At 43.7% G+C, this 26346-nt stretch overlaps 1 long non-coding RNA gene across 5 annotated transcripts; it reads left to right on the top strand.

Moving 5' to 3' along the window:
• The first annotated feature begins 8341 nt into the window (after positions 1-8341).
• LOC130145795 (uncharacterized) lies at positions 8342-25893 on the top strand. 5 transcript variants are annotated; one of them, XR_008820686.1, is made up of 5 exons: positions 8342-8664; positions 8784-8980; positions 11086-11142; positions 17230-17307; positions 18519-20632. It is a non-coding gene; the product is annotated as an uncharacterized LOC130145795 (long non-coding RNA). The 5 variants fall into 5 exon arrangements; XR_008820688.1 differs by lacking the exons at positions 17230-17307; positions 18519-20632 and adding exons at positions 11625-11817; positions 14063-17196; XR_008820685.1 differs by lacking the exons at positions 17230-17307; positions 18519-20632 and adding an exon at positions 25229-25893.
• Positions 25894-26346: the final 453 nt, after the last annotated feature.

Below are 26346 nucleotides of genomic sequence, written 5' to 3'. Positions count from 1 at the left end.
TTTAAATTTAGTTTATTGTTAAATTCCTTGTTTTCATTTTGCTTTCTGTACTTTTGCTTTTGGTAAAGAGGTGATTTTCCAAATGGCCTCATCATTGCACCCGATGCTGGGATTCAATCCTGCCGTAGGACCTGATGCTCTGCTTCCCACCAGTACTGTCCCTTTGGCTGCTTTTTGGCTAATTGGTGAGTTGGTAATGTAATCTGAAAGGAGTAGAAGGTAGTAAACTACTTCGATTACTAGAATGCCTTCAGCGGCCATTAAGCCGATAACAGATGTTTAACTGAAAGGTCAGATGATTTACAATGTGAAACATTATTTTAGTTGCCACCTTCCACCATTACATGTATGTAGCACACCTATGCCACGCTCCGGACAGTTGTGGCCCCATGCAATTAGGCATGCACAAAGGATTATTAGCTAAAACCTGGGCTGAAAATCAGAGCCTCGCTCCATTACAGTGTCATAAAAAAGAAAGAGGGGGAAAAAAAATCCCCACACCCCCAGGGACTTGAGTAAAGCAAACTAAGTTATCATTATGTCTTGATATTCTATGTTATCTATATTGCTGTTTTGCTAAGTTCTTTGATCAGAAGTAATTTAGCTGAGAGATAAACAGCTGAAGATTAAATCGGAAGACTCGAGTGTCGGCTTGCTTGAAAACAGTATATTATAGGGCGTGTGGTCCCAGAACCTTGAGCAACCTGTTTTTAAAAAAATAAAACCATGGAATTTATTAGAGAGGAATGAAATTTGTTATCTGTTCTTTTAATGTCTGTAGAAAACAGGATTGACACCTTTCCTTACAGTGCCAATAACTGAGTCATGAAGGCTCAAATTTATTCTATGAAATTGAAAGGGAAAGAAAAGGTCTTAAATTATGCTTCTTCCCAACAGGTAACTGTGCTGTGCATCCAAGGGTAGCAGGTTGGGGGGAGGGGAGGATGACGCTTTTTTGGTTGTTTTTTCCCTGAATATCTTACTGGAGTAGCTGTGTTTTGTGATAGGTATAATATCTTGCTCCTGAGATCTGTATAACTTCTGTGTAAGTAAGGAAAAGGGTAAAACCAAAGCTGTAGGGACAGTGGTACTACGTAGATAAGGCATTTGCAGTTAGATTCTCTTCCTATACTTCTCTGATTATAGGATTTAGTAGCAAGAAGTGATGAAAGCTAATATGCAGAAAAAAATTCTTTTGCCTACCAAATGCATATTCATTTGATTTTTAGACCAGTGGTTAAGCCAGCGTTTAAAATAATAATTTAAAAAATTCAAATACAAATTGACTTTCTGGGGGCTGTGGTCGTGTCGCCAGTGGCCAGATGCTGGGGCAGACTTTCCCCATTTAGCAGGTTGCGTGCCCCATCTGGGTGGCCAACTTCACTATTTATGCGTCCTACACATTACCGCAGTCGAGACTCAAAACAGTAAACACCTCAGAACACCAAAAGTGCCAGAAGCCACCTTATTTTTGTTGTTATTTTCTGTAATTATACGTGAGAGGATTGGAGAGTTTTAGCACTTTTTTTTTTTTTTCTCTTTTTTTATGACTTGCTTTTTGCATTTCATAAAGCCTTGGCAATGGGCACAACAGCTGCCTTTGGGCTTGCAGGAGGTGAGATCCTCTCTGACACATGTTTCCAGCAATGCTCAGTCCCCTCTTTCACCATGCGTGTCAGTGGTACCACCAAGAATGTAGACATCACGCGTACGGCCTCCTCGCAGGATGCGGGACTTGCTCTCAAGAGCTGTTTCCCAAAGGACACGTTCACTTCTGTGATTCCCCTCCTCTCGTTTCTGCTCTGTGCTTGGCTTCCCCGTGAGCTGCGATGCCCTGTGAGCTTCAGCTTTTCCCTTTCACCCACCTCACCCCTGCCCATGCATTTCCTCAACAAGCCTAAATCAGGGGTTACACAGTTTGGATTATTTTTTTTCCCTTCTTTTTTTTTTTTTCTTTAACATGAAAAGGTCAGTTTGGTTTACTTTATGGTAGAAGGTCTGAGACTTTATAATGGAAAAGGTGGATGCAAGTTGTTTTCTTAGAGTTTAAGTGAGGTTAAGCAGGGTTTCCCCCAAGGTTTGTACTGGTGCTGGCGCTGTCTGGTGTTTGATTTGGAGGAAGGTGCAAGCAGTGGGATGGTAAAATCATACGCGACCAAGAAAAAAAATTACTTGGTCGTATTTCGAGAGGAAGAGAAGGAAATGTAGAAGGACCTAACAAAGAGCAGGCAATCTGGCATGGTGGTGAAACTGCAATTGTAGTGTGATGTGACTCAGAGAACAATGTTGACTGTATATGTCAGATTTTGAATTTACTGAAACCAGCTAGGAAAAAGATACAAATGTTGCGGTGAAGAACTGAGTGAAAACACCTCTTGGTTGTGCAGAGTGGGCTGAAAAGCGAATAGATATATTTGGAAATTAGGTAGTATGAAGAGAAGAGTAAAGAACAATAAACCATGTAATACCATGATGTACAGTACATACTCACGTCGCCCAGTGAATACGGTTGTCTTCATCTCAGAAGGGATACGGCTGAGATGGGAAAAGGGACAGTGAAAATAAAATGAAGTTTGCAGAAGGGTGTATGTAGGGAGAAACCTTCAGAGGTCTGACTTAGAGAGTGAAGTCTTTAATACAGTAACCAGTGCAGAGAAAGTAAATCACATGTCTATTGATATTTCGCTGTTATTTGAGAGTAGAGAAAAAATGGATTAAACTTCTACCACTGATGAAATAAATTGGGGTTTACGTAACACACAATTGATTTCTAGTCCACATGACAGATTGCCATTGACCGACTGCTTTGTTGGTGAACTTTCTGGGAAAATTGTCCACACTTCATCAAAGGACTCCACGTAAGAAACTTTCCATCGGCTTTTTAAGGCGAATTTCATCGTGACCTTTCCTAACGCTTGGGTACTGTCCTTTGCACAAGACTTTATAACACAACGTGTTCATCTCATCAGACACTTAGCCTTAGGTATATATTTTCTGTGCATTTTACTTTTCCAAACAATGTATTTCACACTATGTGTTTGTGTAACAATTGCTATCTAATTCATAATTAGTTAGGGAATTCTGGGAATGCATTAACAACATCAAAGTTTTACCAGAAGTATGCCATTGTATTTTTTGTTTTTTTCTTTAAGAATCCCCCATCCTATTCCAGCTTGATGTTTTTCTGGATAGATACAGATTCACGTGTATTTCACAAAATTCTTAATGCTAAGAATGCATGTAGCTGTAGCCAAACTTGTCAGTGACTGTTGGGCAGTAAAGAGAACTAAGGTAAGTGATGTTTGTCAAAACCACCTTGTGGGAGGTGGGGTGGCTTTGGGTCCTGAATGGCTTTGAAAGGTGGTGCGGGGGGTAACTGCATGGTAAGGTGACTTGGGGGGGAGGGAGCACGCATGCTTCTGTTAGGAGAGTACAAAGAATCCCATTTTTTCCTCTAGAGCAAATACATCCATGCCATTAGGCAGAATTTCTGGGGCTTTGAAATAAATGTACCTTGCAAAGGTACTGAAAGACAAGGTGGCTGCCGTCTGTGCCAAACTTGTTCCTCTTGCTTACTAAGAGTTTACTGTAAATAAGCTTTCTATTTAGCTAGCTTTGCTCTCTGTGGAACTTCATAGTCCAGCAGCATATGTTTGCTTACAGGTGGGTTTGCTTCTAGCTTTTCTTCTGAAGTGCGGTGTATCTCTCTTGCTTTTTTTAACACTCCTGGAATAGCTGTGCGGTTGCGTGGGGACTGTTGAGGAGCCTCTTGGAGCACCAGGTTGGCTTCTGATGGTGAGAGAAAGGGATATGACTGTGGATATCCCACAGGTGAGGAAATTGTGAGGCTTTACCAATGCTGCTCCAAGCAAAGTGGCAGTACTGTCACTGGGGGTCACGTAAGGAGCATCAAGCCACCAAGAAGAGCCAGTCGTTCTTTTTAGGCTGTTACAGTATTGCTGGCCAAACACTAATGCCCAATCCAAATGAGATGCTCCAGGGCCAACAGTGAGCTATGGGCAAAGCTGCTGTTGCAGGGAGAAAAATACAAAAACCTTCTCTGTTAAAAACAAACAAACAAACAAAAATGCAAAACAAAACACAGAGCAAACCCCACCAACCCCTCAACTAAAAAGCTGTAACCCCCAACTCCTGCCCAAAGTCCCATGTTCTTGCATCTGATCACACACTTCTGTTTCAACACAGAAGACAATTTCATGAGAATTTAATACTTCAGCCCTGAGCTTCCCACGGAGCAGCTGGTTTGGGCTCTTCCACAGAGCCAGTGTCAGCAGGAGGTGATGGAAGGCTTTCCAGTTAGCACTGGCATGCTCAACCAAGTAAAGGTATGGAAACAGAGAAACAGATACAAGTTAATAATAAAATTACCCACCTTCACCAGTAACAACACAGAAAATGCTTTCCATGCTATGTAAGTAATACATCAACATCTAAGCTGATTAAAATTTGATAAACTACTAACTTCCCCATTTCTCTGATAGGAAGGCTGGGGCGGGAGATAAAGCAGTGTCATGCTGGGGAGGACAAACACCCTCGCATCCAATAAACTTTTTATGCATTTATTTTGTTAAGACTGATTCCCATTTCCTTTGTAACTCTTTGTTTATTAATGAGTTGACTCATCCAGAGTCCAGCAGCTTGTTTCCACACCAGAGAGATGGATTTGCACCCCGCCAAGTGGAGTCAGAGGCAGAGATAACAGCCAGCAACAACAATAGTCTTCCCCGGTCCATTTGCCAAGAACAATTGGCAGAAAGGACTCGGGGAGTAACTTATCACCAGCGCAGGGAGAGGCTGAAGCTCTGGAAGCGCAGGGCTTGCTGCTTGCCTGCTGCAGATAAACAGCAGGATGCGACCAAGAGCCAAGCTCCCATGGCAGGATCACCTGGCCGAGGAGGAGGAGGAGGCAGGCACCCATCACTCAACACAACCCTCTGGGATAACCAACTGGTTATTTTAAGCAGCCTACGACACAGCAGATCAGCGCTGCAGGCTTTTTGCAAGTGCCGACTCCACGCTGACAAACCCCTGAAGATAGTTTGGTCCTGAGGTAAGTGTTGGTCACAAACAGACACGCGTCCTTGGATTGGTTAAGTTCTTCCCAGGTGAAGGGCTGTGTTTTTAAACGTGAGCGGATCCTGCATTATGGGTGATGTGGAATGTGCTCTCAATGGTCACGTCTGATATTTCAACCTGTTTCTCTCGAGCCTTATTTGCAAAATAGTGAGCGCCAGTTCATATCTATTCAGCTGTCGGATTTTTGCTGGAGAGGAAAAAATAAGAATACCTGAGGCAAATTCGCTTACAAAAATTATATCAAAGTTTGGCCTTGTGACTGCATCATGGTTCTCTCTGAGAGAAGGTCCCCTTGCTAGCTAGTCAGATAAAATTAGACTTCACAAGCATGACAACTCTCAGACAGTTACAGCTGTACAGCTATTTGCATAGCTTTTTGGACAAAGCAGACATCTTTACTAAATAGCATTTTGAATCTAATTGGAACACCCACTGAGAAGTTCTATGTGACACAAAGCTCACCGTGATTAATGAAATATGACTCGATATGTTTAACAAAAGAAAACAGCAGGTTTGGGGATTTTGAGTGGGAAGCAGTGTGACACGTTACGTTGTGGATGGTCTGCTGTAGCTGGCCTTCAGATTAAAGCAAAACTGAAGTATGTTCATTTGTTCTGCATTTCTTTATATGCTTTACCTGAATTTTCTTCTTGATCTGACTTAACGTCAGAAACCATCTGGTTTGGTAGAGATTATTTTTTTTTATTTTATTCTTTCCTTTTCCCCATCTACAGAGCTAGATTGTGTTGAGATCCTTCCCCTTGTTTTTCTGCAGACCGGTCTTTTTCCATAACTTCAAGAAAAGTCTCTCATTTGAAATTCTATTGTACCATGTGTCGCTCTCCAGCTCTTGCAACATGCCCTTTGCCAGTGTCATGGAGACATGTGCTTTCCCCCAAAACAGGTGTTAGATTCAAACTCGGCTTTTACTTATTTGATCATGCTACTTCTCACTTCGGATCTCAGAGCATCATACCCAATTTAGGATTCTAGTTCCTTCAACACAAGGATGGAAAATTACTGTTGCTTCTTAAACTCTAAATTTCCTGGTATTTTGGATTCTAAAGTTAGGCTTTACTGAACCATTAACGTTATTTTTGTTTTGTAACAGAAAGGAGAGGAGTAAAAAACAACGTGAGGATGGCTTGCAATAGAATTTGTCAGAACCACTAGACCAAGAGATGAGAAAGTTACTGATTTCCACGGTACATCTGACCTAGGGTGGCAAAGTAATCATTTCCTGTGAATCAACAATATTATTATAAAATTTCAACATCCAAAATGTACTTATGCTGTAATCTTTGTCCATGAGCCCATCTCAACCTCCTGTCTTCTTAGTCCCACTTTATCCCATCACATCTAAAGTTAGACTGTTAGCACTAGAGGAAGAGACCACACCTTTCCCATATCTTTTTTTTTTTTTTTTTTTTTAAGAGCTTAGCCCATTTTTGCTTGCTCTATAAATAAATAATAGCCAGTGTGGTGCCAGAGAAGGAAAGGAAAAAGCTACATTAGATCACAAGGCAAAATAAGAAATCATCAAACTTAAAAATATTTTTTTTCCATATGAAATGCAACCACTCTTGGGAGAAATCAACACATTCAGTTTTCTGTGAATGAAATTCATTGCTGTAGCACCCCTGTTCCTGACTACAGACACTGCCATGATGTGCAAGGGCACTTGGGGCACCTAAATGATGAGGCAGCCCGGCTCTACGGGCTGTTCCCCGAGTGCCACCTTGCAAGCAGTGGCTGCCGGGCCAAGGCTAGGGATGCTCCATGGGCTGCCAAAACTCCAGGTGGGGACCGGCAGTGACCCCCACCTTCAGCTACTTGTTGCTGTGGTGCCCTTGCTGTGCGCTGGGTCTTTGCCAGCAGGATTAGTGCCCTGATGGGCTCTGCCAGCCAAGGGGATGCGCAGCTGCATCGGCACTGGAGGCAAGGGAGGAGCAGAGGACAGAAGGAGCGGCAGGGCCAGGAGCTGCTCGCATTAGTGTGACTTTCTGCTTACAGGTGGTAACTGGTGGTTGAGTGTCTCTCTGTCCCCAGTGTCAGCACAGACTCAACATGTTACCATGGCTTCAAAAACCCGTTACTATTAATTCCCCTTAAGGCATGGGGGAGGGGGGGGGTTCAGCCCATAATCTTGTCTCCTGTGTTTCTAAGCATTCAGCCACATAAGTGCTAGCAGTGCTGCACCTTGGTTGGCATTTGATGTAAAATAACTGCTTTTATTTTAATGATGTGCTATCAAATCAATTTGTCTGTTGAGTTTTCACTGTGCCTCCTTCCTCCCATCTAACATCTCCTTAAACCTCCTTGTTGTGGTGTCATATCAAGCTTGCCTAAGATTCAGCTTTGCTTTTCATTGAGATTCTCAGTTTTTTACAAGGATTTGAGGAAGCTGGAACTTCTCCATCCTGGATGGATGTCATCTAATTCTTTAAAGTTTTGTAGATTTCTTGGTTTATAGTAACAAAATATAGATACGGAACTATGTTGGATTCCCAAGAGAAATGTAGGGAGTGAGGAAGTTAAACACCTTCTCATGAGACCAGAAGGCAGCTTTGTCATAACATCTTTCTAAAAAGAGATAAATGTGTACGACCACTTCAGGTGCAGCAGGACTCTCTGTAGGAGCATGCTTGGAGCTCCAAAATGCTCTTGCTCACATTCCAACCTGGCAAGGCCAAGGAACATGGGTCAGTCTCAAGTGACGGTAGGAAGGAGCCCACAAGAGAAGTTGTGTTTCAGGGTGGAGGAGATCTGGAGGTGCGGGGCCAAGGCTGTCCGTTGTTCCCACTGCAGTCATGATTACCAGACAGATCATAGTTTATTGTTTCTCCATCTATACCCTCAGCATACGTTTGGCAGCCGATAGCACTTTCTACCCTCTCACAGATCGCTGTGCTGTATTCATAGCAGAGCTATCTCAAAGAGCTCGAGGGACTCTTCCTGCCACCACTGGCGTTGACAGCACCCTGGTATTTCAGTTTTGGGTGGATACCATCAGTGAACCCTCCACTTAGACCCTCAGCAGCATCTTTTAGAGTTGTTTCTTCGTGTACAGCAGTTAACGTTGGCTCAAAGAGGACTCTAAGCAGCCAGCTCATCTTTCTTCCAGCCCTTTCTCAACACAAATTAGTTACCACCACACCCAAAGTGCCTATCTGGTAGCTATGCCAGGTAGTAGCCTTTCTTTTTTTTAGGGAGTAAGGGACTCCAGAAGTTGGGTAACACAACTGCCTTCTCACTTCCTTTCTACACAGGCAGATGCAGCTGTTTGTGGTTTTTCTCCCCTCCCCAGTGCATTAACCCACAAACCCCGGGCAAACGCACCTGGTAGGCGTTTCTGAGACTGAGCAACCAGCACTGACCAGGTTCACTGCACTGCCTGAGAAAGGGCACCTGATGGTCCTTCAAAATAGCATTTGAAAGTGACAAAGGCAAATAACCCTTCCTCCAGCTACAAGTGGAGGTCTCCTCTAATTTCATCCAGTTCTGTAGGTTTTAGCGGAATCTGTTCCCTAATGGATCCAAACAGATTGGACATCTAGAGATCTACAAGTTCTCTTAACTTTTCTGTATTATATATATATACTGCTATTCTGAGTTGCCTGTGGACAATGCCTTCCTGCTAATAATTAAATATATGGATGAAAAAGAAATGTTCTTTCTTGATGCAGAGGACACTGAAGGTTTCCCAGAGTTTGAGGCAGCCCAGGGAAGCCCCAGCAAAAGAAATCCATGTGTGGGATGGCAGCCTGACCTGGAGGGACGGTTCAGAAGGTGGTGGCTGGCAGCTGCTGCAACATCAGCTTGGATATGGCTTCATCTCACAGAGCTTTGCCTTTGGTTCAGGGACGACTCCTGTTCATAAACCGTGAGTGGCACAGCATTGGAAGGATACTGCTTTGAGCATTAAAAGGTGTTTAGTTATTGCCATTGACTGTGCAGGACTCGGCACAAGAATAATTTTTCTGCATTGCTGTAATGTTCCAAGAACTGTGTAATCTAGTGCCCTGGTAAGATGGTGAGGAGGCCAGTGTCGTGGTTGCATTTCTGATACTGTTGCTGTGGTTCCCTCATACGTGAACACACGAGGAGGAGGGATTCAAACCTCACGTGTCTCCTCTGAAGGGGTGAGATCCCCAGTGCCAGCACTACATGTACGAGGTCCTCTCCAAAACGCCTGTGGTGGGTAGGTCAGGGGTGTGTGCTCCTCCCGGGCTGCCTCGTGGGATGGAAGGGATCAAGGCTGTGAGGAGCAAGGGAGAAGATGCTGCTTTGATTTTTCTGCAGGTGTTCTTCTGGGACACCACTGCAAAATTCAGCATCTGATAGAGCTTTTACTCGGTCAGCCAGGGTCAACACACCTGCCTTATCCTTCATCTCACTTTCCCTGGGCATAAAGGGAGGGAATGATTTTTCCATCCCTTGAAGTGGCTTTCATTAATTAATATTTGGAAAATTATTAAATATTAAGAATAATTGCAAGAAATATTTTTATTTAATGTTTTATCCTTGAAGGAAATAATCTCTTGTGGCTGTTTCTTTGCTCTCTTGAATATTAACACAATTGTGTTTCTAAATGTCTTTCTATATATATCTATATAGTTTGTTACATATTAAGATGTATATATGCCAATGTACCTGAAGAAGTATTCAGCTGAAGTTCATTAAATGAGATCAGGTAGCTGATAATTACAAATATTCCATTAATTTAAATACATGCACTTGCTGAAAAATTTTCATTAACCAGCTGATTGAAGTTCCATGGGACCTTCTCTACTCTTCACTAGTTTAAGGACTTCTGTGTTATTTGCAAATTTTGCCACTTTAGAATGCTTTCCTCCAGGCCATTAGTTCAAAAGTCCCATCTGGAGGCTTTGCAGTCTTAACTCATCCTAGCTATCCATGTTTTACCAGTAATTTTTATTGTTTTCTGCTTTATGCTACGGTTTGTAACAGCGTGTAGGGCTCTGGTCGTGGAGCACATCACGTCTCTGCCACGTGCTGAACATACGTGGGGCGCAGGAGGATGGCTCTGCCCATCAGCCACTCCTCTGCAGATTGCTGTGGCTTTGAGGGTTTTTTCCATTTCTTTGTTGGTTTCTGATTCAAGACAACAACATTTTTCTTCTTCCTCTGCCAGTGGGTAGCATCTTCCACAGTCCGCTGAGAGCGCTTTCTGTCTCAGCCTTTTTCAAAACCAAGTACATTTTGCGAACTGATTCCTTTCTCCTTTTCCTCTGTTTCTTTGACAAAGTTAGAAATTTATTCCTCCATCTGACCTTTCTACCTACTATTTCGCTGAAGGTCAGTGACTGGAAAAGCAATGTCTTAAGGTGTATCAGAGAGGTGCTTTCTAAGAATGGTTATAAACATTTATCGCCATGTAAAATCAATAGTTTATACCCTAAGACCAGATCCATTTGCTTCAGCGGGACTCCAGGCACGTCAATACGAGAAATGTGACACGTAAATCCGCTTTGGGAAGGGCTTTCCTTTTGGAAAACCGCTGAAGACATAAGCAGCTACAGGCAATGTGGTACCTCTAAAGATGGGAGTGACACAAAGCCCTTGATTTTGCTGTGCTCTCCAACTCTGTAGAAGTCTGAATATGCATCTCAAATTTATGAATTGGGCTCCAATCAGTAGTAATTGCAGTAATTTTAGTCCAACAGTAGTAATTGCTAGGTTAGAGTACCCAAAATGGTAAATCTCCTTTTACCATCAGATGCTGAACACGCAGAGGCTTGACGAGTGACTCAGTGTAATAAAGACAATGACGTGTATTGACTCATGGAGCTGTATCAAGGAACTACGCTTCCTTCTTCTGGTATCTAATTTTATCAGCAGAGGCGCCAAGCCAGGCATTCTGATGACAGATGTTAACAGGAATAAAAGAAATTACAAAGCTTATTTTTCAGCATGATTTCTCATAATTATTTTTTTTTTTTAAATCCATGTTTTGATCTCCCCCAGCACAGCAGGGATGTCCGAGCAGAGTTGTATGACAGCTGTAACCTCACTGTGGTTTGGGTGAGTATGCTGTGAGAAACAAGAACCAACAAACTTAAAGGAAAAATAAAGCAAAAGTTAATCATATATTAGAAGTTGCTCCTATGTATGCTAACTGGAGTGCTCAGTAGAACATATTTACTATTTATGATATCTTTTTTCCAAAGTAATTTGCCAGTGTTCAAAAATTAATCCTCACGTCACTCATGTGGGTTGAATATAAATTTCTTTTCAGTGAAGCAAAAGTACAAACGTCACTGTAGAGCGACTCATCAGAAATGTTTTGAGTTTATTGTGTCTCTCCAAACCTGGTAGCGCTGGAGGCTTCAGTTTGGGTGCTTTGGAGGATGATGACCAAGGCAGGGTTGTGCCTGTTCACCCAGAGCGCTGGAGGCTCAAGTCAGCCACCTGTCATCATATACTGACCATAAAAGACCCACTTTAAAAACAGGATCTTCCATTAAAAAATAACTTCCATTTCTAAACAAGCTTTATGTACACAGTCTTATCTAGAGCACCTTATACTGCCTCCGCTTTGAGATAACAGAGAAAGAAACCGTAGCCAGGACCACATCCCAGGGGATGAAACAAGCGCCCTAGTCACAGGTGGTGCCCGCTCAAGGAGGATCTACTGGGCATCAAACAGGATCCAGAGCTCATAAACATGCGGGATGGATGGTTTGTGCATCCCCAGAGGTATGGCTGAAATATCTCTCCATTCTTCTGGCGCTTACACCAACCCACTGATGTTACAGCCAAAAGTTATTTCAGGCAGCCTTCAATCGGATCCGTCTCATTCACACATGGAGGAAACCCAGGGTTTTGTTGATTGTTTTACGCCTTTTCATTTTAATGTAGTTATTTCAAAGTCGGAGATTGCTGTTTTGCTGAAAGCTTCTGCAGGTCCTAGAACCAGGGATATACTTCCAAGCAAAGAAAGGTTGTCACATAGATCTTTAAGTGGAAATATTCCTTAAAAATCAGCCTGGATGGTGGATGTTTATTACTTCTTCCCAGTTCTTTCCCCCACGACACAATAAAATGTTGTTTTATTTTTAAATATATTCTTAAAATTATTTAATTTTTATATATTTTAATAAATCATAAATATATATCAATATATATAGATTATATAAAATATAGATTTTTTAAAAAGGAGACCCAGTTCTACCCTTTGCTTGAGCTATTTCAAATGTTCACTAGAACTGGGAAAAAAATCATGCAGAATAGATTCATTATATCTGAACTAAGCATCACACTGACTAAATGTAACTAAACGTGAACAAGTGCTGCATCTTAACCCTGGGTTTCCTCTCTCTCCTGCTCCTACCACCCAAAGCATTCTTGGCCCTTTCCTGTTCCTGTCCTGATGTTTGCAGAGGGCAGCATAAAACTGAGATACCGTTTCAAAGTTGAGTCAGTCTTCCCAAAGAATTTTATGTTTCTTGAAGATAACATTGTTATTTGGATAAAAGGTATATCCACTTTGCAGGGCATCTTGCTGGTATAAGAGAAAAGGTGCTTTCCTTTTTTTCTAGAGGGTGAGACACACGCCTGGTTTGCAGTGCCTCATGTGCCCTCCGCCAGCAGCAACAGCTGTGAAATGCCTACATTGCGTTATTGATTTAGCGATATGACCTGCTTGCCATCGCAAACTTCACGTAGCGCTTTGTACACATGAAAAGCAACTAGTTACGGCTCAGTTTCCGTCGTTTGCAGAGGTTGAGAGCTCTTTAGTGTAAAAGAAAGCCAGACCCTGAGCCAGCTGGTGGGTTTGAGTACATGAAATCATTGATCAGCATAAATAATACAAGTTCAGTAAGCAAGTGTGTGAGGATAAAAATATTTAATAATTAATATCCTAAAACCAGAGTAAGATACTCCCCCTTCCCCTTCTCGAGCAGGAAGATGATAGCAGAATATGTGGAATTGTGGTGGGATGACGCTGGCTGGATGCCAGGTGCCCACCGAAGCCGCTCTGTCACTGCCCTCCCCAGCTGCACGGGGGAGAGAAAATGTAACCAACGGCTCGTGGGTCGGGATAAGGACAGGGAGATCCCTCTGCAGTTACTGTCACGGGCAGAGCAGACTCTGCTCGGGGAAATTAGTTTATTACCAATCAGACCAGAGTAGGGTAATGAGAAAAAACCCCCAAACCTTAAAACATTTTCCCCACTCCCTTCTCCCCAGGCTTAACTTCACTCCCAGTTTCTCTACCTCCTCCTTGCCAGCAGTGCAGGGGGACAGGCAATGGGGGGCAATGGGGGCTACACACAGATTTTTTTCACCCTTCGTAAATATGTCACCCCAGAGGTGCTGCCACTGTCGCTGATGGGCTCAGCCTTGGCCAGCGGTGGGTGCATCTCGGAGCCGGCAGGCATGGGCTCAGTTGGACGTGAGGGAAGCTTCTGGCATCTTCTCAAGGAAGCCATCCCTGTAGCCCCTCTGCTACCAAAACCTTGCCATGCAAACCCACTGCAGAAATAAAAGGCACTTTATTTACCTGGAAGTTTTGTAGAGAATGAAGCTTCAGAAAGGTGTTTGCTGGTGACAGACTTGTCTTTAAGAGGAATCTTATGACCTGCAACAGAGCACAAGGAACTGACAGTGCCCCTGGTGAAGGGTTTTCAATTAAGACTAAGTTTGATAGAAACAAGAATTTTGGTAGGTTATGCCACTGGCTGAATGTTCCCAGGCCACCCTTGGTACCTCCCTGTTCCGTGATCAAATGACATGTTCTTCCGCATGTGATGGAGGAAGAAAATAGATTAAACTGTTCAAAGATTTGTGGTATGATGTCCTGAGCCGCTGGTGACTGCTGCTGCTCCAGCCTCTTTGCCAGCTGCTGCTGTTTTCCTGCAGATCCCATGCTGGAGTCTATATGCCTCAGTGATAACTCCAGCGTTATGCCCAGATATAACTGATTTTGCTTCATTTTCAGAATAGTTCTCTCTCCTGAGGAAGAATTCATTGCCATAGATACATCCGGGAAGAGGGAAAGAAGATAACTATACAATTCTAGAGTTGCTGCCCTTGTGTGTTTGGTTGCTTGATAGTTTCCATAAAACATAAGTTGTTCAAAATATACTGAACTATAACTACCTAATTATAAGATTTTTTTATTTCCTAAATGCACAGCTTTAACAAATTGTGTTCAAGCTCATGCCAAGGCAAAATATTTGATTTCATACTTTCTAGTAGCAGGCACACATACGGTCTATATATCTTGGCAAGATTGCCATCAGGGAAGGGTTTGTTTTTTATCACATAGTCTGGGACTTCACAGAAAAACTAGTATGTTTAGTTTTGTTAAACCATTTAAGGTACATGAGCTTTTCATTGAGAACATCAGCATGGAAAATTAATTTCTCCCTGGCTGAATGCCTAAAGCTACAGTCACTGATTTGGTCATATTTACTCAAGGATTAGATCAGAAATATAGGTACCTAGTACTTTTCTAGCAGTAGAAACACGCTCATGTTTCATGAGATAAGATTAAATTCTGTCTACAAAAAGAGCAGTTTTTCTTATTGAGAACGATGATTCCAAAATCTCTGATAGCTAAAGCAGCTTAGAGCAAACTGAAATGGGAAGGACACAGTTACTGCTCCTAAACCAGAAGCCTCTGTTTGCTCCTCTGTTTGGGAATGATTTGGACACATCAGGAAAATGACAGAAAAGCTGATGAAATTATGCTACAGGCATCCAAAAATCCTACTACAGCCCTTGTTCCTATGTTGTGAGTGGCAGTGGTAATAAATTTGTTGAACACATTGCTTAACATGCATGACATTTTGTTGTCTCTCTCCAACAAACAGGAATTAAACAGGTCACTCAGGGTGAGGCAGAAAAAGCTAATGTGACTAAATTGTTGTCTACCCAAATTAGTTATATTTAATCACTGTTATCTGCGGTCCTCTCATTTTTTGTCTCTCTTCAGAAATACAGTTATACCCGTTTCCAAAGAGTTCCTAGGCAACTCTCTGTGTTGAGGGGATGATGGCATGCTTCTCTGCTAGCTTTGGTCTCCTTGATGATTTCATCTTGTTTGAAGATTTGTCTTTTCTTGGGTTTTTTGACATTATTATTTCCCATTTCCTCTTTCTTTTCCTGTCTTCTTTGTCTACAGGTGCTCTCGCTTCCCTCTCCTTGTTTTCTAGGGAAATGTCCCACCATGTTCTGTCTTTGGCCTTCTCACCAAATAGTCAAATGCTTCCAGAGCACCTGGTGAAGCTCTGGCCTCCTGAACATCATTCTTTACTCTCTAGGTTTTGGCATGATCCCTCGTTTTAAAGTGCGTGACTTTATATTTGACTTTGATAAAATGTCCAGCTCACCAAGGACTTAGCATCCTCTAAAATATTTACCACTCTGATGATCTTTGCCTTATTCACGAGTATAGCTATCAACAAAAAGCTGTAAGTGTTGACAGCCCCTTCTGAGAGGTCCTCTCACTGCAGACCTGTTGCTCTCTGGCGTGTAACATCTCGTGGTGCAGAGCACGGTGTGCCCTGTTGTCCCCAGCTCTCACAGCAAAGCCCTGGTGGGGTCTCCTAGCCGGGGTAATTTACAGTTAAGTAATTTAAATTACTTATTTTTTAAAAAAATTACAAAAAAAAATACAATTAAATTAAGTAAATAAGAGCAATTAAGCTGCTCTCATGCTCTCAAATTTTGTGGGTGAACGCTTGGCCACCAGTCGGCTGACAGATGAAGAACAAGAGACCTGGCCAGGCACCATCTCTTCTGCAATACAGCCTAGGTCCTGCAGCAGGCACACATGGATTGCTGGACTCCGGTGTCCTTGTTTTAGATTGCTTCTCCCTTTGTCTGTATGGACAAGCACCCTGGCTCCCCCAGACCATGTGCATGCCTTCATGCCTTTCTGCCTCTCATGTTTCTTCTCTTCCTCACACAAATTCTTGTGCCCTACAGCAGACCGTGCCTGCTTACCTTTCTTCTTGTCTTACCCTGCTGCTCCCACCTTATCTATTTGACAAATGATTTTCCTGAACTGTCTCCAAACTGTCTTCCTACCAGTGCTGTGCTGTTCTTCTGGTGACGTGTAGTAAAGTCCTGTCTGAAGACCTATGCCCTCTGTGAGCCTAAGGGAACCACGACCTGCAGGTTATTTTTCTGTGTGTCTTGGATGGATTTGTCATGTACGCGAAATACAAAGGGGGTTGAACGTTAGCCTGATTTAGAAAGAAACACAATGAGTATTTAACTATTTTTTTTTATATTTCTTTCATTTACCACATGATATCTAGAGAATTAATTTAATAATCCATAGAATAGATAGTGTAATATAGCAATTTCTCAATTAATAAGCTTCCACAGCAAAAGAAGGGATATGCTGAGAGGTACGGGCATAAAGGTTAAGGCAAAGCAGCAAGATGAAGAGCTAAATATAAAGAAAGAAGCTGTTGGCTTGGTGAGAGCTAGAAAGAAAGAAGTCCTTGCACCAGAAGTGCAAAATTGTAGATCGTAGGGACAGATGAGCCAAGTTTGAAGGGAGTGAAGTGAACATAAAGAAGGCATTTGTGTTTAAATCCTAATCAGATAACTCCCATTTAGAAGGCTGGCTATTTGCTTTATTCTTGAATCTCCGTACATTCCTCTCTGCTTCTGTGAAACCATAAATACTGCATTTGACATCAGCTGTTACAGGGAAAAGTAGTTCATTAGCTCTCCAAAACATCCAAATTAGATTGTGACGTACTGAAAGTATAAAACAAATATTAAGTAATGGCAGCCCTGTCAGTTGGAATTACAGTTCGCCATAGTGTTGGGTCTTCTTTTCAAAAGAGAGGTGGTGTCACAGTTCAGAAGAGAAAAATGATGGGGAAAAAATTGCTCTTATTGGTCCCCTAAATTGCAGCTGGCTTTGCAAAAGCAACATCAGAGTCCAGCTTTTCTTTGGGTGGATATTCGAGTGTGCTGGTTATGAGCCACCAGAAGGGTACAGGGCAGATTAGGGAGAAAATGCTGATTAAAAAATAATTAAAAACAGTTTTCTTGCTGTACAGCATGTGGAGTTGGCCAGCAACTCCAGACAGAGTGAGTAACTCTGTCTACGCAAGTGTTTTTTGCTTTCTTTTTTTGTAGGCTTCATTCACTTTCTGGATATCTCAGGACATTTTAAAGTTCTGCTTGTGCCTGCAGGCCCTGTTTCTTGAGCTTCAGGTCGGTTTTATTTAGAGTATGTGGAGAAATCACAGGGGCTCTGTAATGTGTCAAGTATCACAATGGACCAGCATTCGTACTGGCAGATAAAAGCAGCTGCAGGTTACTTAAGAGGGTGTGTACACTGTAATGGAAGAGAATTCAACCATGGAAAAAAATAGCCTCCAGTATTCCATCATTAAGAGGAACACATTAAAGCAGCTGCAGAATTAATAGACAGGAAATTCTTTCTTTATGATCCATGAAATCTTCAATCTATATTATCCTATTCTTCCTAACAACTTCTAATTGCATAACTGAATTTCCCTGTTTATTAATTTTGCAGCGTAGCGACTTAACAATTGAGAGCAAATTGCCTGAAAGCAAAATGCTGTTTCATTTGACTGAACCGTAAGAATCGGAGGACCATGGAGCCAGTAGCATTTCCAGCAATTATATTGTCCTTTCCTGCAGCCAGTGAAGAGAGCAACTGTTGAAATGGGGGTTTGTGGCCACGGTGGTCCGAGTCCCACGGAGACAGTGGCTGGCTGACACAAGGAGCATTCCAGAAAGAAGAGCGCTCCCTTGCCATGGGATTGCTCTTTCCTTACTGCTGTGCCATTTTCTAGGCTGTCAAACTCATAACGTTTTGTGGGTGGCAAAATGATGTCATTTTATTCAACAGCTTGTAGTAATTTCCACTCCTAACCCTTCATGAGAGGTACAAATTACCGAAGAAAAAGAGCTATAAGCTTACAGATGGCCGTATCACTTTTCCATTGAGATCAAAATATCCTTCTTTCTAGCTGAATGACAATTGTGCTGTCACTAAAATTACATAATGCTACGTCCCCTGAGGGGTTATAGTTTGGGATTCAAAGGACAGCAGTCAAAATACAACTTGCTCTATTCTGAGCTTTAAAAGTCTCTCAGGGGGTCATACATATGAGTTGTTTGGGTTTTTTTCTAGTGCATTATAGGTAGAGTTAACAGTTGAATGTAAATGAGGAAACTACATTTACACGGCAAGCTGATACAGTCGAGATACAGACGACACACTAAAATAATTAGCGTTTGCCATAAATCATGGGGACCAAAATCAAGGCTAACACAAATAGCGGTGCTATGCTGACTCAGTGAGTTTGGTAACCTACAGTAAAACTGGCTTTTCCCTTAATTTTGTGTACTATCACACCATGCAACGTGTAGTGAAAGCTCCTCTGATTTTTCAGGTTTTGTCTGACGTCTCAAACTCAGCTGTGCTCTGACAGCTTCCACCGTACACAGGCTCCGAGTGCCTGCCAATTACTATGAACAAGCATTAAATCAAAGATTCTCAGTGCAGTCTGTGTGTCTGGTTGGAAGGGAAAAACTCATGTAGTTTTAGAAGATTTCCACAAACAAGAAAAGAGGAGAAAAGTTGGAAAAAGTATCTTGGTTTGGGTAAGTGTTGTGGTTTAACCCCCGTGGGAAGCTGAGCCCCACACAGCTTCTTGCCCACTCCTCCCCCGTGGGATGGGGGAGAAAATCAGAAGGGTAAAAGTGAGAAAACTCACAGGTTGAAGTAAAGACAGTTTAACAGGTAAAGCAAAAGATGTGTGCACAAGCAAAGCAAACCAAGGAATTCACTCACTGCTTGCCAGCAGCAGGTGGACGTGCAGCCATCTCCAGGAAAGCAGGGCTCCATTATGAGGAGTGATGGCTCCTCGGAAAGACAAATGCCATCACTCTGAATGATTCCTCTTCTTCTTTTTCCCAGCTTTTACTGATGAGTGTGACATCATACGGTGTATCGTATCCCTCTGGTCAGTCAGGGTCAGGTGTCCCAGCTGTGTCTCCTCCCAGCCTTTTGTGCACCCCCTGCCTGCTCACTGTCAGGGCAGTGTGGGAAGCAGAAAGGGCCTTCATGCTGTGTAAGCACTGCTTAGGAACAGTTAAAACACCCCTGCGTTATCATCACTGTTTTGGTCACAAATCCAAAACACAGCACCATAGGAGCTATTGTCATAGAATCATGGAATGGTTTGGTTTGGAAGGGACCTTAAAGATCATCCAGTTCCACACCCTCTGCCATGGGCAGGGACGCCTTCCACTAGACCAGGTTGCCCAAAGCCCCATCCAGCCTGGCCCTGAACACTGCCAGGGATGGGGCATCCACAGCTTCTCCGGGCAACCTGTTCCACTGCCTCACTGCCCTCATAGTGAAGAATTTCTTCCTCATATCTAATCTAAATCTATCTTCTTTCAGTTAAAGCCATTACCCCTTGTCCTATCACTACATGCCCTTGGAAAAGGTCCCTCTCCAGCTTTCTTGTAGGCCCCCTTTAGGAGCTGGCAGGCTGCTATAGGGTCTTCCCAGAGTCTTCTCTTCTCCAGGCTGAACAACTCCAACTCTCTCAGCCTGTCTTCATAGGAGAGGTGCTCCAGCCCTCTGATCATCTTTGTGGTCCTCCTCTGGACTTGTTCCAACAGGTCTATGTCCTTCTTATGCTGGGGTCCCCAGAGCTGAATGATGTACTCCAGGTGGGGTCTCATGAGAGCGGAGTAGAGGGTGAAAATCACCCCCATCGACCTTTTGATGCAGCCCAGGATATGGTTGGCTTTCTGGGCTACAAACACAGATTGCCAGGTCATGTTGAGCTTCTCATCAACCAACACCCCCAAGTCCTTCTCCTTATGGCTCCTCTCAATCCATTCTCCGCCCTACCTGTATTTGTGCTTGGGATTGCCACAACCAATGTGCAGGACCTTGCACTTGCCCTTGTTAAACTTCATGAGGTTCACACAGGCCCACCTCTCAAGCCTGCAGAGTCCCTCTGGATGGCATCTCCTCCCTCCAGCGCGTCAACCGTACCACATAGCTTGGTGTTGTTGGTAAACTTGCTGAGGGTGCCCTCAAGCCCATGTCACCAACAAAGGTGTTAAACAGCAGTGGCCCCAGTGCTGCCTTCTCAGGAATGCCACTCATCACTGGTCTCCACTTGGACATTGAGCTGTTGACCTGAACTCTTTGAGTGAAACCATCCAGCCAATTCCTTATCCACCAAGTGGTCCATCTGTCAAATCCATGTCTTTCCAGTTTAGAGACAAAGATGTCATACAGGACAGTGTTAAATGCTTTGCACAGATCCAGGTAGATGATGTCACTTGCTCTTCCCTTATCCATCAATGCTGTAACCCCATTGTACAAGGACAACAAGTTGGTCAGGCACATTTTGCCCCTAGTGAAGCCATGCTGGCTGTCATTAATCACCTCCTTATTTTCCATGCGCTTTAGCAGTTTCCAGGAGGATCTGCTTCATGATCTTGCTGGGCAAAGAGGTGAGACTGACTGGCCTGTACTTCTTCAGGTCTTCCTTTTCCCTCTTTTTAAAAATGGGGATTATGATTCCCCTTTTCCAGTCAGTCGAACTTCACCAGACTGGCACGACTTCTCAAACAGAGAAGCTTTTCTTGTTGCCCTTGACGTCCCTGGCCAGATTTAATTCTATCAGGGCTTTAGCTTTAGCTAAAGCTTTAGCTTTCCTAACCTGGTCCCTGGCTGCTCGGACAATTCCTCTGTGTTCCTCCCAGGCTACCTGTCCTTGCTTCCACCCTGTGGGCTCCCTTATTGTGCTTGAGTTTGTCCAGGAGTTCCTTGTTCACCCACACAGGCCTCCTGGTGTTCTTGCCTGACTTTGCCTTTGTTGGTCCGCATAGCTGCTGAGCATGGAAGAGGTGATCCTTGGGTATTAAACAGATTTCTTGGGTCCCTCTTCCCTCCAGGGCTTTATCCCATTGATACTCTATCAAGCAGACCCCTGGAGACGCCAAAGTCTGCCCTCCTGAAGCCCAGGGTAGTGAGCCTGCTGTGCACCCTCCTTGCTGCCCTAAGGATCTTGAACTCCACCATTTTGTGGTCACTGCAGCCAAGGCTGCCCTTGAGCTTCACATTCCCCACCAGCCCCTCCTTGCTGGTGAGAACAAGGTCCAGCACAGCACCTCTCCTCGTTGGCTCTTCCATCACTTGGGGAAGGAAGTTATCATCAACGCATTCCAGGAACCTCCTGGTTTGCTTATGCCCCGCTGTGTTGTACACCAACAGATACTGGGGTGGTTGAAGTCCCCCATGAGGACCAGGGCTTCTGAATGTGAGGCTGCTCGTATCTGTCTATACGATCTAATCTAATCTAATCTGCTTGGTCTTCCTGGTCAGGTGGCCTGTAGCTGACCTCCACTATAATGTCACCTGTCCCTGCCCTCCCTTTAATCCTGACCCATAAGCTCTCGGCCAGCTCCTCACCCGTCCCCAGGCAGAGCTCCATGCACTCCAGCTGGTCATTGGCACAGAGGGTGAGACCCCCTCCTTGTCTCCCCTGTCTGTCCTTCCTAAAGAGCCCGTATGAAGAACATTAACTCCATCTCAGCCAAAAACAGTGCAACAGTCAATTATGTAGTCATGTGTCTGTTTGAAGTAATGGAACAGAGCAGAGCAATTTTTATGAGAGCCATAGCAAACATTATTTTACTCCGTCTAAAACCAAGCATTGTGAAGAAGTGTGTACATGCCATTTTCACAAGATGAAAAAGCTTTAGTTAAAACATTTCTAAATGACAGAAGGCAGCAAAGTGCAATATGGTCAACGTAGGTCTTAAAACAGTAAACCTGGAGGGTCAGCTTTCCTGCTCAAATGACCGCCTTAGCTGGGCTGGATGATGTGTCCGGCATTTCTTCCCTGAGGGTCTTGGGCAGCTTCTTGTTTTCCCTCGCTGTTTCCAGATCTTAGCATCCTCTGCTGACACGTTTTCAGCTGCTCTTGTAAAACATGAACCAGAAATGGGAAGCTCTTAAGAAAACAAGCCTGGCTTTTAGCAAAGTCCTTGAAACAGAGGAAAATGTAAGTGAGGAATGGGAAGCTGAGAAAAATAGAGCAACAAAGCTGCTTCTGAGGGGTCGTTTTCCCCACCTGCAAATAGTCCTGTATTACCTGAGTAATATAGAAAAGAAAAAAAGTGTGGCACGGGGGGGTGTGGGGGGTGTGGGTCAGGCTTTGCTTTGCAGAGCACCTGTTTCTGGACTCTATCCAGCTGGGTAGTCACTCACTGTAGATCGCTTTGGTTTCCAGTAAGCAAACCGCATTTAAACCCACCCACACCCAACCCCGAATGCATACATAATATCACCTTTTCGCATCAGGACCACAGAAGCGAAGTAGTTGCCTGTGACATGAATGGAAAGGGAAACATCTGCAAAATACTCAAGCTGTTAGACAAGATACTAATCCCATTTTAGGGAGGCATGTAACGTCAGGGATAAGGCAACTAAAAAGTACAGGCGTGAAAATGCACGTGCTGCTCAGCGGCTGTAGGTGAATGGATGGGAGGGTGATTGATTGGTTTTATTTGCCAGTCTGGGTTGTGCAGAAGATTTGTGAGATGGTACTTGTGAATGAACGGGAGCTGTGGGCTTGTTTAGTTTAGCAGAACAAAAGCTGAGAAAGGATGCCACTGCTGCCTCTAAATACTGTCAGAGAGGAAAAGAGTATTTCAGCTAAAGGACAATGCTGGCACAGGAATGCCCTGGTATGAATGAGCTGTGGATAAATATAGGCTGACTATGAGAAAAGTTCATCATCCTAGGCAAGGAACTAACTTTCAGAGTGGTGTAGGCAAAAAACCCCTGTACTTTCTTTTAAATAGAGCTAAGGCAGTTTACAAATAGGGTTGTATGATGCTATTACCTGGCAGAACAAGGACCTGTGACCTCTGAGGTCCTTTCCAGTCCTGGGCTCTCTTGGTCCCACAAAACGTTTACACCAGGCCTATGCAAAGCACAGCCCCCCTGAGCACACACTGCCCGCCACAGACTTTCTTTGGCCAAGCAGAACGTGTGGATAAATAACTCGTTGGTGCATTTTCACCTCTGCAGGTCAAAGCATCCACCAGGAATGAGCTGGTGCCTCTTAGCCAGTGGGAGCTGATTGCCTGGGGAGTTCAGAGGTGGTGGGCTGGCTTTGGGGTATTGGGATTATTCCCCTGCAAAGATTTTGAGATTAATTGTGGTTCTATAACTGAGGTCAAGAGCATGGAGGACCTTGGGAGGTGGAGTACATGTACAGGGGCTGCAGGATTCAGTGGGAGCAGTGACTGCTGACATGCAGGGACGAGCCCCTCTTGCTGACGGTGCAGGTTAATTGCTGTGTATTGGCAATATTCTCTTGATTAGGTGGTTGGTTTAAATCAGTTGTTGCAAACATCAGCTACATCCTGATGGGCTTTGATGCTTTTTCCCCCAGATGTATGTTGCCACCCAGAATGAGCTGCTGTGAACTGCTGATCAGTGAGGAGCAATTCCAGTGAGCGTAAGCAGTCGCTGCCGGTGACTCTTTATCCCTGGCATCATCTGCCCCAGGTCCTGCCTGCTCAGCTGCTCCGTGGTGGTGCTCAGGTCCTTGCCCTGGGACAGACAGCTGGGAATTTCAGCTCCTGGGTGTCAGTTGCTGGCAGCTGGGAGAAACCCCTGCTGATGGGCAGGGACTGATGTTCCTTGGGAAAACATCTGGGGCACTGCAGGTAGAAGCTGGATGACTGGAGAAGCAGGAGGCCAGGCGATGCTGGCGCACTGCACTGGGGGCTAGTACAGGTGCAGAATAAGGGTAAGAGGATGACAAGGTGGAAAATGATAGCAAGAGCAAAGGAATAGGGACGCTGGTGACTGGCTGAAGTCTTCTGCATATCACCCCTTACCTGATGCACCTTCACCTTGTGCGATGGGACATAGGCATGGCTTGGGTTGTGTGAAACCTTTGCTGGTGTTCTTCCAAGCAGAGAGAGAAACAGCAGCTGCTGCCAGGCTACCTGCAAAGCTACTGACGGTTCCTCTCCCCATCCTTGCTGTGTTCCCGATGCAGCCAACAGAAACAGGAAGACGAGGGCTACAAAGAAAGTTTGTCAGCTCCAAAGGCAGAGGGAGCAGGGAGCTGGAGTGAGGTGGTGGACAGGGTAATTACATTTTAATCAAGATCCAAATCAGCAAGCAGGAAACACTCAGTATATAAGCAACGTTAATCTTATTAGCATTTTATGGAGAGGAAAGAGGTATTCTCAAAGGAAGTTTTATTCTTACCGGCAGTTCTGACCTAGCAGTGCTAGCTGCTAATTGATGAGAGCTTAGCTGAAATTTGTACCTGCTCATCTTGGGGATGTTGAACCATTATACTTGCATTTCTGCTGAAAGTGATGCTGTATTTCTGTCATTTTTATGCGGTCTGTGCCTTAGATGGAAGCCTTAAATTCACACATTTATCAAAAATGATTTCAAAATAACTTCTAATTAATCTATTTTAATTAAGGTAAGAGGAACATTACTTTAATTAAAAAGCCTATGTTTAAATGTGTTAGATGTACAGAAAAAAAAAAAGCAGGCTAAAAATACACTTGTGTGGGAAAGAAACCAGCTTGCTTAGCAAGAGGAGGTACTTTCTGTGGTTAGACAACTCACCTGGTTGTATCGGGACACGAATGAGTTGTTCTCACCCTCTCGGATACCACCTTTTTGTTTAAGGGGGTTTCTGGGTACTTTTTGATATGCAGAAGGGGGGAATGAATCTGTACTTGTCTTTTTTTTTTTCTTTTCTTTTTGAATTCACAATTAGTCAGTCAATGTGAAGAGCACAGATACAAACCTTGTTTAAAGAAAAGGCTACTGTTTTGTACTTGAGGTTACTGATTTGCGCTTAAATTCTGATTCTGGTGATTAGCTACTCTTCTGGACAATCTAGGTTTGTCTTTTTTTCTAAGTTGGTATTAAATGTAGTTTGAGTCTTTTGTAATATACATAGTAAGGATTTTTGGAAGCCTAGTTTTGAGGCATATAGCAAGTCAAAAACAATTCAAGATTTGCGCTGAAAAGCTATCTCTAATTTTTACTTTTACTTTATTTTCTTTAAATGATTTTTTTCAGTTCTCACAAAGGTATGCAAAGATACTGTAGCATAAAAGTGACCGGAGCAACCAGAAGCAGCGTTGGCTCTCCGTGCCAGCCGGCCCAGGCGATGTGGTGCGTGTTGCACGATGTGGGCACAGCAGCACCGCAAGCTCCATCCTGGTGTTAGTCCTGGGCAGGAGGTACAGAGAGGGAGAAGCGTTGGGAGAAGAGATGCTGAGGGGGTGGAGAAGCCTGGAGGACACCGTGTGAAGGGAACTTCACGCCGGGGTCACCCTCGCATGCCCGTGTCTGCATCCACCCCCGCATACCCGCTCATTCAGCCTGACACCATCATCACAACGCTCTGATTTTTTGCCCACTTCGCCATCCCAAACCCAAGGGCTTGCTGTTAAAATCTGAACTGAAATTAATTAAAAAACTGCAGGAATGAGAGAAACACAACCCCTTCTCCTGTGTTGTATCAGCTTGCAGCTATCTCATACCCATGATCTTTCCGTCTTATCTACTGTTCCCATTATCTACTGATTACTGTTAGGGCATCTATCACTGCAGTAATATATATTATTTGCATATATATATATATATATATATGCAGTAATATACTGCAGTAAGAGTATATATATTCCTATTATATAATATAGTGTATATAGATAACATAGTAGATATACTATGAATAGTATACTGCAGAAATAGTATATATTCCTATTCTATAACAGAATGTGTATGTATATGAAATATAGTATATATACTATGAATAGTATACTGCACTATTGGTATACATTCCTATTATATAATATAGTGTGTGTGTATATATATATATATAAAATACAGTATATACATTATTAATGGCCCGCTGCAGTAACAGCGTATATCCCTGCAGTACCGGCACCGTTGCCCTGCCCGGCAGCGGGGGGAGGCACGGGGGGTGCAGAGAGCAGACCCCGGCCCGGGGGCAGGCAGGCAGGGCCGGCTGGGCTCTCCCCCGGCGGGCAGCCTCGGCTTCCACGGATTTATTTCCCGGAAAGCTTCGACACGGTACGTGCGTATATAAAAATATAAAATGCATTCTTAAATTGTATTATACACGTCTACGCGAATATAATTGCTATATAACATGAAATCAGATATTCTAG

This window comes from Falco biarmicus, chromosome 3, assembly GCF_023638135.1.
Source record: "Falco biarmicus isolate bFalBia1 chromosome 3, bFalBia1.pri, whole genome shotgun sequence".
Lineage (NCBI taxonomy): Eukaryota > Metazoa > Chordata > Aves > Falconiformes > Falconidae > Falco > Falco biarmicus.
Note: the sequence above shows the minus strand (reverse complement) of the source record. Positions and strands in the feature narration are given on the sequence as shown.